Here is a 15559-nt window from a genome sequence, read left to right as displayed (position 1 = left end):
CGCGGTACTCACGGAGTTTCTCCTATAAAAAAATGCCAACAAGGGTTAGCTCTTGGGTTGGTCCCATTTTTGATATCCACAATTAAGGATTTTTGATATATTCAATAATAAATATCAATAGAAATGTTAGTGATAGTTTTACAAAATTTCCCATTGATGATGACACAACCACACAACCAAACTGGTCACGTTGGAGGAAAATAAAATTGGATAACGTTCAACGCTAAAAATAAACCAAATAATTAAAAGAGCTATCGACAAAGTAACTGAATTTGACAACACTTTTTTTTTTCAGAGGAACGCCTCTGCTTATTATTACTTGATCAGATGGGCTATTGATTGTCAATCAAGAAAGAAGAGGGAAAAAAGAGACACGCCCGACGCTCAATTTGGTCCATGAATATATGTTGTGGATGACTTGATTAGGCCCACATAAAGCACGGTCATTTGCTATAACGAAACTACTCCATATACAATGGACATTGTCCGATTTTTATACGACCTGTAAATCCAGCGGCGACTGTCCTCTCAATCTCATGCATGAGCGGCCGGATTATACACATCATACAGGAAACGCAAGAGATCTGTTGTATGTGTAGCACGGGCAAACAGCCGATCCCTCTAAGAAAGGACATTTGCTATAAAAAAAACTAAAAAAGACAGCGGCGGCCGCCCTATCAATCCAACTGAGAAGCTATCGGCTTCTCACCGCACAGACAGACACTTCACTTTCCCCGCTGCCTGCCGTCCACGCCGCACGCCGCCTCCTCTCCACTCTCCAGCCACGATGTCGCCCAGCGCCTCCTCCCCCAACCACCCTACGGCATCGGCCCGCCGCCTGCTCTTCCCATCACGGCGTCGCCCCGCCGCATCCTCTCCCCAAGCACGGCCTCGCCTCGCCGCAAACCCCGCCAGTTTTCCCCGCCAGTTTTCCCTAGATCAACTCTGCCGCCGCCGTGTCCCAGATCAAGGTGCGAGCTGCTGGATGCGATGAGGGAGCGGGCATCTTGGAGAGGACCGACATCCACTGGGTGTACGCGAGCACCTCAGGCTCAGGCTGCGCCAGATGGAGCGGATTCGCGCCGTCATGAGGGCCATGGAGCTCGGGACACCGCGCTCCCCCCTGCTCTGACGCCATCAAGCATCACCAACACAACTCGATGCAGGGGGGATGCTTCTTCTTCTCGGGACGCCGTGTCGCCATGGAAGGTCTCCCTCGCCCCCCCCCCCCCCCCCCCCCCCCCTCTCCCTCTCCCCCCTCTCTCTCGTTTCGATTTGGTACGGTGATATACTTGGCTCCCTTCCCTCCCTGATGCGGTTCCTCACGCCTCTTTTTTTTGATCTGTAGTTGAGCTGGTAGGTCTAGCATCCATACTGGCTTTACATACAGCATGGACAAGAGATTGTTTCAGATAAATGATGCTTGAGTATATTTACTTGGAGCGCTAAAAGCTATTAATTGTTAGCCAAATAATGTTATGTTGAAAAATAATCTCATCATATCTTTCTCCTGCAAGAAACAAATATGACACACATTGTGTTCCCCTCAAGAAAATAAAATAAAAGATGGTACTCACTTAGTTCCAAGTCGCAGAATTCAGATATGGTTGTTTCTGAAAGGGATTATTGTTGTATAGGCAATAAAAGTTTCATTCTATTGGTAACTAAAGGTCTTAATTATCTATGGTTGACTTAATTCATACATCCTCTATATCTAATTACATTTTTATGTTTCAGATTTCATATGACATTGAATCTGACCCAAGATTATGTAGCGTACATCCTGTCAGCTCTTTGGAATTGATAAAGCTGCATAAATTTCAGGTACATGCACGTATCCAACAGAAAACCCTAGCCACGGTGCATCCCACGAGCTGTTGTTGGCCGTACCTCGGAGCGGAGACATCACCATCCCCAACACGTTTGTCTGGCAGTAAGTATCTGCATTGTTTGCATCAGAAGAAATACATGTGACTACATCATTTGACTTCTGAACTTTGTTGATGCTTATGTCACTCTATGCACAACAGGCATGCCTTCGCCGCGTTGTCATTCATGACATTTCTCTTTCTCTATGTTGGCATGGATGCATTGGATATAGAGAAGTGGAATATTGTTAGTGAAACATATATGTATGCTCGCTATCTGCTTCTTTCTATGCGTGTAGTAACATACTTGTTGTTCAAATCCACAAACTGTTTTGTTTTGTAACCATTTTGTACTATATGCAGCCCAATGATATCTATCGCCTTGAGCTCCATTGTTTTGGCGTTGGTGCTGGTTGCAAGAGCTGCATTTGTTTTACCACTGTCTTTTCTCCAATTTGACCAATAAAACTCCAGGTGAGAAGATCTCTATTAGGCAGCAAGTGAGTGTCTTATTTAGAAACTTATGCGTGTTATGTCATTTCAAGAATACTCCTGTTACATACTCCCTTCGTCCGAAAAAGCTTGTCCCAAGCTTGTTCCTCAAATGGATGTATCTAGCACTAACTTGGTGCTAGATACACCCATTTGATGGACAAGCTTTTTCGGACGGAGGGAATACATGATGTGGCTTATTCAAGTTATTATTTGGTGGCCAGATCTCATGACAGGTGCTGTGTCAGTTGCATTTGATAAGAAAATAGGCAGTTTTCTGATTAAATTGATCCATGAATAAATCATGAGCATGACATTGACAGTATTGATAACACACTGGTTACGATCTAACAGAGCATGTACTACGCATATAGTAGAAACATCTACGCATATCGCTAGTACTGCTACAACAGAAAGAAACATGAGAGGGATAAACGATGTATACCCTCCAATCGGCCATGCGGCGACGGTGGCGGCGGCAGTAGCCGCGGCATCCTCGGCGGCCTTCTTGACGGCCTCGGCCTTCTCAGCGGCGGCACGGTCGGCGTCGGTCGACATGGTGATGTGGACGTAGATGAACAGAAGCGAGCAGTCGCGTAGTCGCTACCCAAAAACCTAATCGCCCCTCTCCCGTACAGGATCCGGAGAGGCGGGGTTTCGGAGGCCTGCTCTCCCGTCAACCGTGTACGCGGTGAATGGGACGGAGTCGCCGGCGGCAGCAGCAGCAGAGGAACGACGCGGGCGTGGAGGCGGAGATGCGTTCTATTTTCGTGGCGGCTAGGGTTGGCAGCGCCCCACATATATATGTGCGGCTGCGCGTGGAGAGACGTGGGCTGAACCCACGTCCAAGTCGGCAGCCCACGATCCGACGTCTCAGATCGTGGCCCCACCTATCAAAGACTCTCCGTTCCTGACCGGCAAAAAAAGCGCATAGGAGTGAGCTCGGCTCGGCTCAATCCCGCAACCCGCGGCGCGTCGTGACGAGGCGTGGCGTGGCGTGGCGAGGCGAGCGGAGGAGGAGTGCGCGAGGGCCTCATCTCTTCTCAAGCTCCAATAGCATGAGGAAGAGAATCCCTTATAAACCACTCCAACTCTCTTTCCACTTTCGGGGTGGGACTAAACTTCCCACCACCTTGTCATGCCACCTACATGGGCCCTTAGAGATCAAATCTGAAATTGTCATATGGGCTCTAGGCCCATCTCATGTTTCAACAATCCCCCACCAGATCTCAGGGGCCCAGTTTGTCCTTTGTTCCAAACGCTGTTTTGATATACCAGCATCTCAGTGGAGACCGATTAAGGTTGAGCTCCACCTAGACCAAGTAGTTACACTCCTTCACAACTGAACAATGGACTATGCCTTGAATTGTCAGTTTGGCGTCAAGAAGTTTCACCACAAGTCTCACTGATACGAGGCTGCCGAAGGCCGACCCCTCGGGTGGAGCATATTAGTCACACTCTTGGCCTGTTCATGAGCTTGCTAGAGATCACCCCAATCTCATAGACTGTGACCAGCAGTCGGGCTCATATAGGTGTGTTCCTCCAAAGATCGCTCTGTAGGATAGCATCTTGCTTATGCATATAAGCCTTGGAACACATTAAGACAGTAGTCATCCTTCCATACAGTTTCCGAGAGTATTGCATCTCCAACGGAGTGGGTTAGTAAAGTTACTCTCCTCAGTTCACCATTGGCTTGTTTTCCTAGGTCCTACTTCACGGGATCTCCGATCACATAGGTTGGGTTACTACCATGGCAACTCATGTGGGTCTCATACCCATCTCCCTTGATGCGTTATCTATCACAACACGTGATAGCCCTTTAGTAAAGGGATCTGCCAGATTCTTAGCCGTTTGAATATAATCCAACGCTATCACTTCGGAGTTCCTCAATTTTCTGACAGCTTTCAATCTCATTCTTATGTGTTTGTTGGACTTCATGTTGTCCTTTGAACTCTTCACCTTGACAATAACTGTTTGATTGTCACAGTTCATAAGGATGGCCGGAACCGGCTTCTCAACCACTGGCAAGTCCATCAACAGATCTCGAAGCCATTCTGCTTCGCCACCCGATGTGTCTAATGCTGTTAATTCTGCTTCCATTGTCGATCTTGTTAAGATCGTTTGCTTGCAAGACTTCCAGGAAACAGCACCACCTCCAAGAGTAAATATATACCCAGTTGTGGCCTTCATCTCATCAGCATCATAGATCCAATTCGCATCACTATACCCTTCAAGTACCGACGGGTATCCGGTATAGTGAAGTCCATAGTTCATAGTACCTTTCAGATAGCGCATAACTCTCTCAAGAGCACACCAATGTACATCACCCGGTTTGGAAACAAATCGGCTTAGTTTGCTAATAGCAAATGCGATGTCAGGCCTCGTTGCGCTCGCTAGATACTGTAGTGAACCAACAATCTGAGAGTATCTCAATTGATCTATAGCTGTGCCTTTAGACTTTTGAATCAGCACACTAGAATCATATGGTGTTTGAGATGGTTTGCAGTCCGAATATCCAAAACGACTCAACACCTTCTCAACATAATGGGATTGCAAAAGTGTAATCCCACCCTCATCATCTCTCAATAGCTTGATGTTCAAGATAACATCAACCACTCCAAGGTCCTTCATCTCAAAGTTCTGAGATAGGAAAGACTTAACCTCCTCGATCAACTTGAGATTAGTCCCAAATATCAGTATGTCATCAACATACAAACACAGTATAACTCCTTCGCCCCCACCATAGCGATAGTAAACACATTTGTCAGCCTCATTAACAACAAAGCCAACAGATGTCAACGTCTCATTAAACTTGTCATGCCATTGCTTAGGCGCTTGTCTCAGGCCATATAAAGATTTCACCAAATTACACACCTTTCCTTCCTGACCATCCATCACAAAGCCATCAGGCTGTTGCATATAGATTTCCTCCTTTAGCTCTCCGTTCAGGAAAGCCGTCTTAACATCCATCTGATGAATGAGAAGACCATGCGAGGCCGCCAACGAGTGTAATACTCGAATGGTGGTCAGTCTGGCCACAGGTGAATAAGTGTTGAAGAAATCTTCTTTTTGGGCGTAGCCCTTGGCCACAAGCCTAGCCTTGTACTTTTCTATCGTACCATCGGGCCTAAGCTTCTTCTTGAACACCCACTTGCATCCCAATGGTTTGCAACCATAAGGACGTTCAGTAAGCTCCCAAGTCCCGTTAGCCATGATGGAATCCATCTCGCTACGGACCGCATCCTTTCAGTAGTCAGCTTTTGGAGATGCATACGTTTCTGAAATAGAAGTGGGATTATCCTCCACGAGGTATATGAAGAAATCATCACCAAAGGTCTTTACAGTCCTTTGTCTCTTGCCCCTACCAAGGGATTCCTCATTATCCTCCTCAGGATTTTCATCATGTGTTTGATTATAATATTCCATTGGAATGGCAGGTTCAGGAGTCTCCTCAGATTCCTGTCTAGAAGTGCTTTGTACATCTCTCATGGGAAAAATGTCCTCAAAGAATGTAGCATCTTTAGACTCCATAATTGTACCGACTTTCATGTCAGGTACCTCAGATTTCACTACTAGAAATCTATAGCCAACACTATTCATAGCGTAGCCCAGACTAACACAGTCCACAGTCTTTGGTCCAAGCTTACGCTTTTTGGGGATCGGCACATTAACTTTCGCCAAGCAGCCCCAGGTACGTAAGTACGAGAGTGTTGTCCTTCTCTTGGTCCACTTCTCGTAAGGAGTGATCTCGTTATCCTTTGTCGAAACTTTATTTAGGACATGACAGGATGTCATTATAGCCTCCCCCACCATGCCTTGGATAAACCCGACGTATCTAACATGGCGTTAACCAAATCAGTTAGAGTACGGTTTTTCCGCTCGGCAACCCCGTTTGACTGGGGTGAGTAAGGAGGCGTCCTCTCGTGAATAATGCCGTGTTCCGCACAAAAGGCATCAAACTCTTTCGAGAAGTACTCTCCACCATGATCTGACCGGACTCGTTTAATTTTCTTTTCAAGTTGATTCTCAACTTCTGCCTTATAGATTTTGAAGTAATGTAGAGCCTCATCTTTAGTATTTAACAGATACACATAGCAATATCTAGTGGAATCATCTATCAAAGTCATGAAATATTTCTTTCCACCTTTAGTCAACACACCATTCATCTCACAAAGATCAGAATGTATGAGTTCCAGTGGCGCCAAGTGTCTCTCCTCTGCTGCCTTGTGAGGCTTGCGAGGTTGCTTAGATTGCACACACGAATGGCACTTAGAACCTTTGGCTAAAGTGAAACTCGGGATTAAATTTGATTTTGCTAGCCGCGTCATAACACCGAAACTAATGTGACAAAGACGTGAATGCCATACTTCAGATTCATTAACACTCAAATGAATATTGTTCACGACTTTATTACATAGATCTGCAAGAGAAAGGCGGAACATGCCTCCGCATTCATAACCCTTTCCAACAAATAGTCCATATTTCGTAACAACTAATTTATTAGACTCGAATACCAACTTAAACCCTTCTCTACATAGAAGGGAGCCACTAACGAGGTTCTTCTTGATGGCGGGGACATGCTGCACGTTCTTCAGCTGCACAATCCTTCCCGAAGTAAACTTCAGATCGACCGTGCCAACACCAAGAACAGAAGCACTCACGCCATTCCCCATCAGTACGGACCCGTGACCTGTGGCCTGGTAAGAAGAAAAACAATGAAATGTCAGCACACACATGAACACCTGCACCTGTGTCGACCCACCAATCGGTGGACGGCCAAACTGAAAATACAGCAAATAAATTATCGTACCCAGATGCACCAGCCTCATTGTTGCTCACAATCATATTGACAGACTTGGAGTCCTGCCCTTGCTTCTTATACTTGTTTGGGCACTTGTTGGCCCAATGTTCAAGCGAACCACAAGTAAAGCAGCCCTCATCCTTCTTGTTCTTCTTGAAGGTCTTCTTACCCTTCTTCTTAAAGTCGGCACTCTGTTGGACACCGTTCTTTCCCTTGGGCTTGTGGGAATTGGAGTTCTTCTGATGCACCATGTTGGCCACAGAAGTTCCTTCGACCCCTTTTCCATGCGAGTCCTTTGCCCTTGAATTCTTCTCAACAACTCAGATGGCCAATGATATCCTCCACAGAGAATTCATGCCTCTGATGTTTCAGAGTGGTGGCAAAGTTCCTCCTGGAATTGGGAAGCTTAGCGATTATGCAGCCCGCGACAAACTTGCCCGGTAACTTGCACTTAAGAAGCTCAAGCTCCTTAACAATGCATATTATCTCATGAGCCTGCTCCAATACAGGACGGTTTTCAACCATCTTGTAATCATGGAACTGCTCTATAATATACATCTCGCTCCCTGCATCGGCAGCCCCGAACTTAGATTCGAGCGCCTCCCACAAGTCCTTAGCAGACCGCACATGCAAATATGCGTCAACCAGCTTATCTCCAATCACGCTCAGAACTGCCCGAGGAACACGACAGTGGCCTCCTTGAACGCCTTCTCCTGATCAGGAGCGATCGTTCCTGTGGGAGTCACACCGGCGACCCAGAACACGTTCCTGGCAGTGAGCCATAAGGTAGTTCTAGTCTGCCAACGCTTAAAGTACGTCCCCGTAAACGGCGACGGTTTCAGTGCAGCAGCAAAACCAGAATTCGAAAAACTCCCTACACATTTTAGGTTTTTTGGATTGATAAGAAAATAGGCAGTTTTCCGATTAAATTAATCCATGAATAAATCATGAGCATGACATTGACAGTATTGATAACACACTGGTTACGATCTAACAGAGCATGTACTACGCATATAGTAGAAACATCTACGCATATCGCTAGTACTGCTACAACAGAAAGAAACATGAGAGGGATAAACGATGTATACCCTCCAATCGGCCATGCGGCGGCGGTGGCGGCGGCAGTAGCCGCGGCATCCTCGGCGGCCTTCTTGTCGGCCTCGGCCTTCTCAGCGGCGGCACGGTCGGCGTCGGTCGACATGGTGATGTGGACGTAGATGAACAGAAGCGAGCAGTCGCGTAGTCGCTACCCAAAAACCTAATCGCCCCTCTCCCGTACAGGATCCGGAGAGGCGGGGTTTCGGAGGCCTGCTCTTCCGTCAACCATGTACGCGGTGAACGGGAGGGAGTCGCCGGCGGCAGCAGCAGCAGAGGAACGACGCGGGCGTGGAGGCGGAGATGCGTTTTGTTTTCGTGGCGGCTAGGGTTGGTAGCGCCCCACATATATATGTGCGGCTGCGCGTGGAGAGACGTGGGCTGAACCCACGTCCAAGTCGGTAGCCCACGATCCGACGTCTTAGATCGTGGCCCCACCTGTCAAAGACTCTCCGTTCCTGACCGGCAAAAAGAAGCGCATAGGAGTGAGCTCGGCTCGGCTCAATCCCGCAACCCGCGGCGCGGCGCTGTGCGGCGAGCGGAGGAGGAGGAGTGCGCGAGGGCCTCAGCTCTTCTCAAGCTCCAATAGCATGAGGAAGAGAATCCCTTATAAACCACTCCAACTCTCCTTCCACTTCCGGGGTGGGACTAAACTTCCCACCACCTTGTCATGCCACCTACATGGGCCCTTAGAGATCAAATCTGAAATTGTCATATGGGCTCTAGGCCCATCTCATATTTCAACAGCATTGGCCTACGATAAGGTAAAATATTGTGTCTGATATATTCCATATGTGCTTTGGATGTAATGCATGATCAAGTTTTGTAGCCTCGGTGTTTAATAGGTACTGTATATGCTAATGTAACACCCATTCAAAATAGAACTCTGTCATTAGGAACAGATATACCAATTAGATGTGCTTCAGGAATGATATGCAATGAAAAAATAAGCATAATAGCATACCAAATGTACCTTGATAAGCATAAATGCTCAGAGTTATATTAGGAGGTGTACCCATCCGTCTGTAGTCTGCTCTTAATACATTATGCTCTTTTCCATGTTGTAACATTTAGATCAGTCCACTTATCGGATTTTAATTCCATGTGCTTGGATGCATATTTGAATAAATCCTCCAGTCCTTCTAGCTGTTGCACCAATAAATGAAAAAGTATTAGCATCACAAGCGGCAAATAAGAAAAAAAATCTTCTTATTAAAACAATATCTTCACATGGTGTAGCACTGGGTATGTTGACTGATTTCATCCTGCCTCCAGTTCTTGCATCTGATAAGTGTCATTTTTGTGTAGCCAATCACAATCTTCATCGTCTGTAGAAATATTGAGTGAATGTCAGTTATAATTAGTGGTATTATAACAACGCCCATAATGATTTTCAGTTAGGAAACCGAACATTCAACAATGCATGTGTGATGTAGCTGGGAGACCACTGCATCACCTGTATCAAATTGAGTTTGTTCTCCAGTCCTATGGACGGCTGTAGATCCCCCCTCTGTTGCTCATACCAGGCATTTTCCCCCTCCCTCTTAAGTGCTTGTTTTTCTTTTGTAGAATATAAATGTGAATTAGCTACAGTACACAATATGAGCAACAGTTATTTTTCTTCTGTATGATATAACTGTAAATTAGATGGACAAACCAGGCGATCGATATGGCCACGTGTGTCTTAGATGGGGTGCTCTTACCACTTAGAATAGCAGATGTAGCTTTCTTATGATCCCTTGACTCACGTTTACTTTTTAATACGTCATCCCTATCCCTGTTTAGTGAATACATCCCTTTCTCCTTATCTCTTCAATTCCTTTGGATCTGCCTTTTAACCTGCGAGAAAAAAAATCTTCAGGATCTACATGGTCCAGGTAGGTAAGAGTTGGGGATATATATATCTACCTGAATTGTCCTTGTTTGTTAGGTCCTGATATGGAGTCCGTACCCCACTACGCTAAGAGGATGCCGTAGTGTCTTTTGAGTGAATCTATTTGGTCAGAAATATAATGAACAATTCTAAGTCAACAACTCAGCTTGTCATGTGGTCAGGAAATAAATATCATCATTACTATGTCAAGAAATAGATATCAAACATTATTATTTCAGTGAATCTAGTTTTGCAAGAACCCTTCTCTGCTCCTCTTGAGGTCCAGAGGTGGAAAGCGCGTCACTTTGTTTGTCGAATCCCAAATGGCTACTGGAGGTGCCGGGGCTATTTTGAATGGTAGAAACATCACCTACCGGCTGAAATATATGCCGTCATTTTGTCTCATTCGCCCCATTATTACAGTACATAAACCCCTTGGTAAGAAACAACTAACCAGGAATCCTAATGTGCAGTGTGTACTTAATTTCTTCCATAAAACATTAAGATCATGGTGGCCTGTAGGTAGCAAAAGAAACAACCAACCAGGTATCCTAATACCCAGTGTCCTGTAGGTCTGTGAGCGTTGTTACATGGTGTCCTGTAGATACATGGATGTTGTTACATGGTGTCCTGCAGTGTAATGGTGACAATTTCCTTTATTTTGTTCTGATCATAACATGTGCAAAATTGAAATGGTGTAACCTGTGCAGGGGCGGGGCTGGAAGTATCTCGATGACGACCTATGTCGTCGAGACGGTTCGGCCACCAGGGTGAGAACGATGTGGACACCGGAGATAGAGCAGCACGCCGTGATGGCCCGAGGTGTTCTCGAGACGGCGGCCAGGACGAGGACGACATGGACACTGGATCTAGGGCAAGTCGCTAGGGTGGGCCAAGGTTTCCTCAAGATGGCACGGCCACGGGGTGAGGACGGCGCGGACACCAGGGGCCAGGACGGTCGCTAGGGCGGGCTGGGGTTTCCTCAAGACGGCACGGCCACCGGGGCGAGGACGGCGGGGCGAGGGCATGTCGTGGCCTGGTGGCGGCGTTGATCACGGACGTATTGTTTAATTCCTCCTGGAGGTAGCATCGTGGGGTTGTTTAGCATCCTGTGCGGGGGCAGTCTGCCGGCAGAACATTTGTTCTGAACCGTAGATCTGATCTGCAGATGTTTGATGTAACTTGGGCGCTTGGATTTTATTAAGTGGGTTTGATCGGACGTTGGTGGTTATCCCGTGTGTACTTTGTGGGGTGGCTGTAGGGGAATTCATGTTTGCTCTTTTAATAGTAGTATAGATTAATAGTAGTATAGATATAGAAGAAGTATAGATATAGATGGTACACATCCATGAAGCGTGTGATTCAGTGTTCCCTTCTATTCGGCCAAACATGTATTCCCATGAGGTCACAGAATGTGTAATTCTAATTTTGTCAACGCTCATTCTCAATTATCATCTAGTGCATAAACACAAATAGTCATTATATACCAAGGTTCTCCTGATCACGAAATGTAGCCGGTCCTCGCACAATAGCAAATTGGGACTGCAAAATCCCAAAAGCCCTCTCCACATCTTTTCTAGGAGTCGCTTGAGCATTCTGAAAATAATGTCCTTCTTACCTTGGGGGCTTGAGATTGGTTTCACGAAAGTGGCCTACTTCGGATAGACCCCATCCGAAAGGCGGCGCCCATAGTTGTTTGTGCGCCTGTTTGCTTGTAAGGTCACCGATGGATCCTCTCCATTGGCTAACTTTGCAAAAGGAGGTGATTGATTGAGCACATTGATATTATTGCAAGATTCAGGCATTCCAAAATATGCATTCAAAATTCTTGTCAGCCTATCAGCCATGACCTCAAGAATGATGATGACATCCTTGTTGCATCCTTTGAACAATTCATGCCATGTTGTAGTAGAATTCTTCCACTTTCTGTGTATGCAATCGATAGATCCAATCATGTCTGAAAACCCATGGACTTTGTTCATCTTCAAAAGCCGGTGAGTGTCAAAAGCCTCTCAATGTCCTGAACGCTTCTACCATAGTCTTTGTAAATTGTTTGACATAAAAGATAGAAGTGCTCTTTGTCACCGCTAAACTGTCATCAATGTAATCCATCGGAACACCATAGGCCATCATGTGTGCAATGCGAAGTGACCTTCTGCTCAGTCCTATGTCCAGCAAACAGGTTCAGTCATGTTTCTTCACATAAATTCAAATGTGAATAAACAAATATTTGAACTTACTGAAACGATGACAAAAGTACCTCTCTAAAAAAATGGGTGGACTATCAAAATAGTTGCGCATCAATCTTTCATGCAACTCTACTCGTTCTCTATGTATGTAGTCACGACCAAATACGAAACCACCATGCTTTGGCCTCTTCCTGTTGGGCATCATTACGAGCGAAGAAATGTCTTCATCTTTGGTCAAAGTCGATGAGGATGAGGTATTATCCTAAACAGAGGAGTCGCATGAGCTCATCTGTAATACAAAAATCTGCATCAAACTACATCTATGTGCATGATAAAAAAACTGACAAGTTTAACAAAAAAATTCCTTGGGAAAATTTTGTCGAACATCTTGTGTGTGATGAGGAACAATCCGGCCGTTTGTACGTGGATGGGGTTGGGCGGCTGGGTCTCCTACGCCACTTTGACGGCTGTCGGTTGCTATGCTGAGCCTAATTGCGGCGGCGCTGATCGAAGCGGTGGCGGCTCGGCTCGGTCGCTGTGGACGCGTGGCAGCCCCGTGTTACTCTGGCGGCCAGTACTCCTACACCGGGCGACGGCCACGAGTTGCGGGAGCCATCACACCCTGAATCGGCCGAAAACCGCCACGCGGCTGCATATCCAAATCAGATCATCGCCTCCGGCTGTGTGGCTTGCGGTGGGGATGGACGGCAGCCAGTCGCGGCGGGGTCAGGGGTGGACGGACGGGCGGCGGCGGCGGCAAACGACCGAGGTGAAATCACCGGCGGCAGAAGGCGGGTGCGGAGCCGCTGCAGCGCGGGAACGTTCCGGACGGCAGTTGAGCGTGCGCGCGCGGACAGCTCCGGTTTATTCGGGCGCGGCTGGTGATGCAAATTTTAATCGTATCAGTTTCAGAGTTTATTTTCGACATTCGCCTCTCCAGCTAGTTTAATCAACATCGCGGTGCAGGTTTGCATGAAGACAGATGTCACATCGGTCCGTGATATGCTTCGCAGGATGACGCTTACGAGATGCGGGTGAAGCTTACCAAGAAGGTCCCTGAGGAGTACCCGTACAAGGATGACGACTAGTTTGGTCTCGAGGGGCAGCTCTCTCGGCATGGTGGTCCTCGTCTGGTTTCCCCGTTTCGATTTTCCTGTGGCTGCAGTTTTGATACCACTGTGATGAGGTATAAGTTTAGAGATTTTTTAGGTACATCATACTATCAAATTGAAAGCATAGTATTAACTTAGATCCGATGGTTGATATAAATCGGCTTAGAATTTGGTGCTTCTTAATTGGAAAACGTTTGGAGTCGGCGTGCCGGCCGAGCATTGTGTCGGTCCTGTGCGAGCCATCTGATCGATTCAGATAGTGTGCCTCACAGCCCGCGCCGAAGAGGACCCACGCACTGCAGTTTTACCTAATCTATTCACGGTCGTCCCATCCACTCGCTTTCTTCCTCAGCTACTCGTGAAATGCAATCTTCTCCTGTTATTCTTCCCCAACGCACCAGACGCCATAGCTCCAAATTGTTCTTGTGCGGCTGCACACCGAGGCCATGGCTGTCGCCACCGTCGATGCTACCGCCGACCGGGCACATTGTTTCTCTATACGACGGTGACATACTCAGCCACAAATCTTTTTGTTTTTGTTGCAACCAGCACCGCTAGAAGCTACAACCAGCGTCAGGGAAGCTGGAACCGGCCTAGATTTTTCCTTCAACCACGCAATGACAAGCGTGGCTGGGGATGCAAGGCGGCGCGCGCTCTGGTGTCGTGCGTACGGTGAGCGCGGAGGCTGTGGAGGCCACAACGACACGACGAGGAGGCCGCGGATGACCTGGGTGGTGGCACATATAGGCCGCGGAGGCATGGAGGCATTGCATGGAGGCCGCGGCAGCCGTGGCGCGGTGGCCTGGAACGGCGACCATGTTGGTGTAGTCAACCACGTTGATGTGCGTGGTGGTGTCGGGGACGCAGTTTTATAGAGCACCTGCACCTTGGCCCTGCTATCCCGACTCTTCAAATTTGCTTTAAAATCTCTGCAACACAACTAACTTTCTATATAAAATTTTCTCTTTTTGCTTCTCTAATCTAAAACATGTCTTGAAGTTCAAACCTTTACAGTACGGCAATTCTTTCTAGCTAGGATCTAGGATAAATCTTTCAGAATTTTTGGTCTAACAAATACTAAAAGTAAGATTTTTAATAAAACAACTTATTTTGTATATTTATGTTTGACCAAAAAGTCTAAAAGTTTTATCCTAGATTCTAGATAGAAACATTTGCTGTTCTGCAAAGGTTCGTTCTATATGTGAGAAACAAGAAAGAGAAATATATTTACACAAATCATGATACAGTTAATGGATGGCTAGATAAGAAGGGTCTGGATGTAGGTGCTCCAAAATATGTTTTGGGTGGTGTCGGACAGAGGCGTTTAAGGCAAAGACCAACCACAAGCTGGCTGTGTGAAGATCAATTAGGAGAGAAAATGTTAAACTTAATCTTAACATGTGCCATGAATACGTGTATATGTGTGTGTTTGTGTAATTTTTGGCCAGTGAATGCATGAGGGCACGACCGAGTGCTTCGTCAAGTCACTGTCAGTTGCGGCTAGTCGGTTAGAGCAACTCTAGCACATCCTGCATCCGTCCCCGACTCACAAAATAACCGTCAAAATGCGGGTACGAATCGGAAAAGCTGCCCGACCAAACCCCGCATACCGCCACGACCTGCAAATTTTTTTGAGGGGCACGGCAAAATCCCGATCCTAACCAAAGAAAACGCGGGTTTCCCTCTCGCGGTTGCGTTGCCTTGCATCAGGGAGAAGTAGTTGGCGGGAGGGACATTTTAGCTCCCCGCTCTTTCCCCCCCTCCTTCCGCCGCCGTCCGCCCTTGCTTCCGCTCGCCCGTCGCCGGTGATTCCGGCCATATCTGCGGGCAGAATCGCGCTGCAAGGCCACCTCATACCCTCCCGCGCCGAGCAGCCGCACCGCCCCCCGGATCCGGCGAGAAGAGCCGCCCCCGTCGTCGCCGCCCCACCGCCATCGGTTAATGCCGTTTTTTGTGATTTTTGCGAGCTGTGTTGTTGATTGACGCGCCGGTGTGCGTGTAGATGGAGTTGAGCCCGTGCGAGAAGTTCTTACTCTCCGATTTGTCCAATTCGGACGACTCGGATGTTGAAACCATGCTTGCAACCTTTCGGCAGTAAACATTAGTCATGGCGCATGCCGTGAAGGAGC

General features: G+C 47.1%; 1 long non-coding RNA gene across 2 annotated transcripts; it reads left to right on the top strand.

Annotated features, from left to right (window-relative positions):
- The first annotated feature begins 689 nt into the window (after positions 1-689).
- LOC125511509 (uncharacterized) lies at positions 690-11348 on the top strand. 2 transcript variants are annotated; one of them, XR_007285034.2, is made up of 5 exons: positions 690-1209; positions 1825-1933; positions 2031-2132; positions 2232-2368; positions 10840-11348. It is a non-coding gene; the product is annotated as an uncharacterized LOC125511509 (long non-coding RNA). The 2 variants fall into 2 exon arrangements; XR_015603068.1 differs by lacking the exon at positions 2031-2132.
- Positions 11349-15559: the final 4211 nt, after the last annotated feature.

This window comes from Triticum urartu, chromosome 5A (assembly GCF_056163025.1).
Source record: "Triticum urartu cultivar PI428250 chromosome 5A, HENAU_Tu73, whole genome shotgun sequence".
NCBI lineage: Eukaryota > Viridiplantae > Streptophyta > Magnoliopsida > Poales > Poaceae > Triticum > Triticum urartu.
Note: the sequence above shows the minus strand (reverse complement) of the source record. Positions and strands in the feature narration are given on the sequence as shown.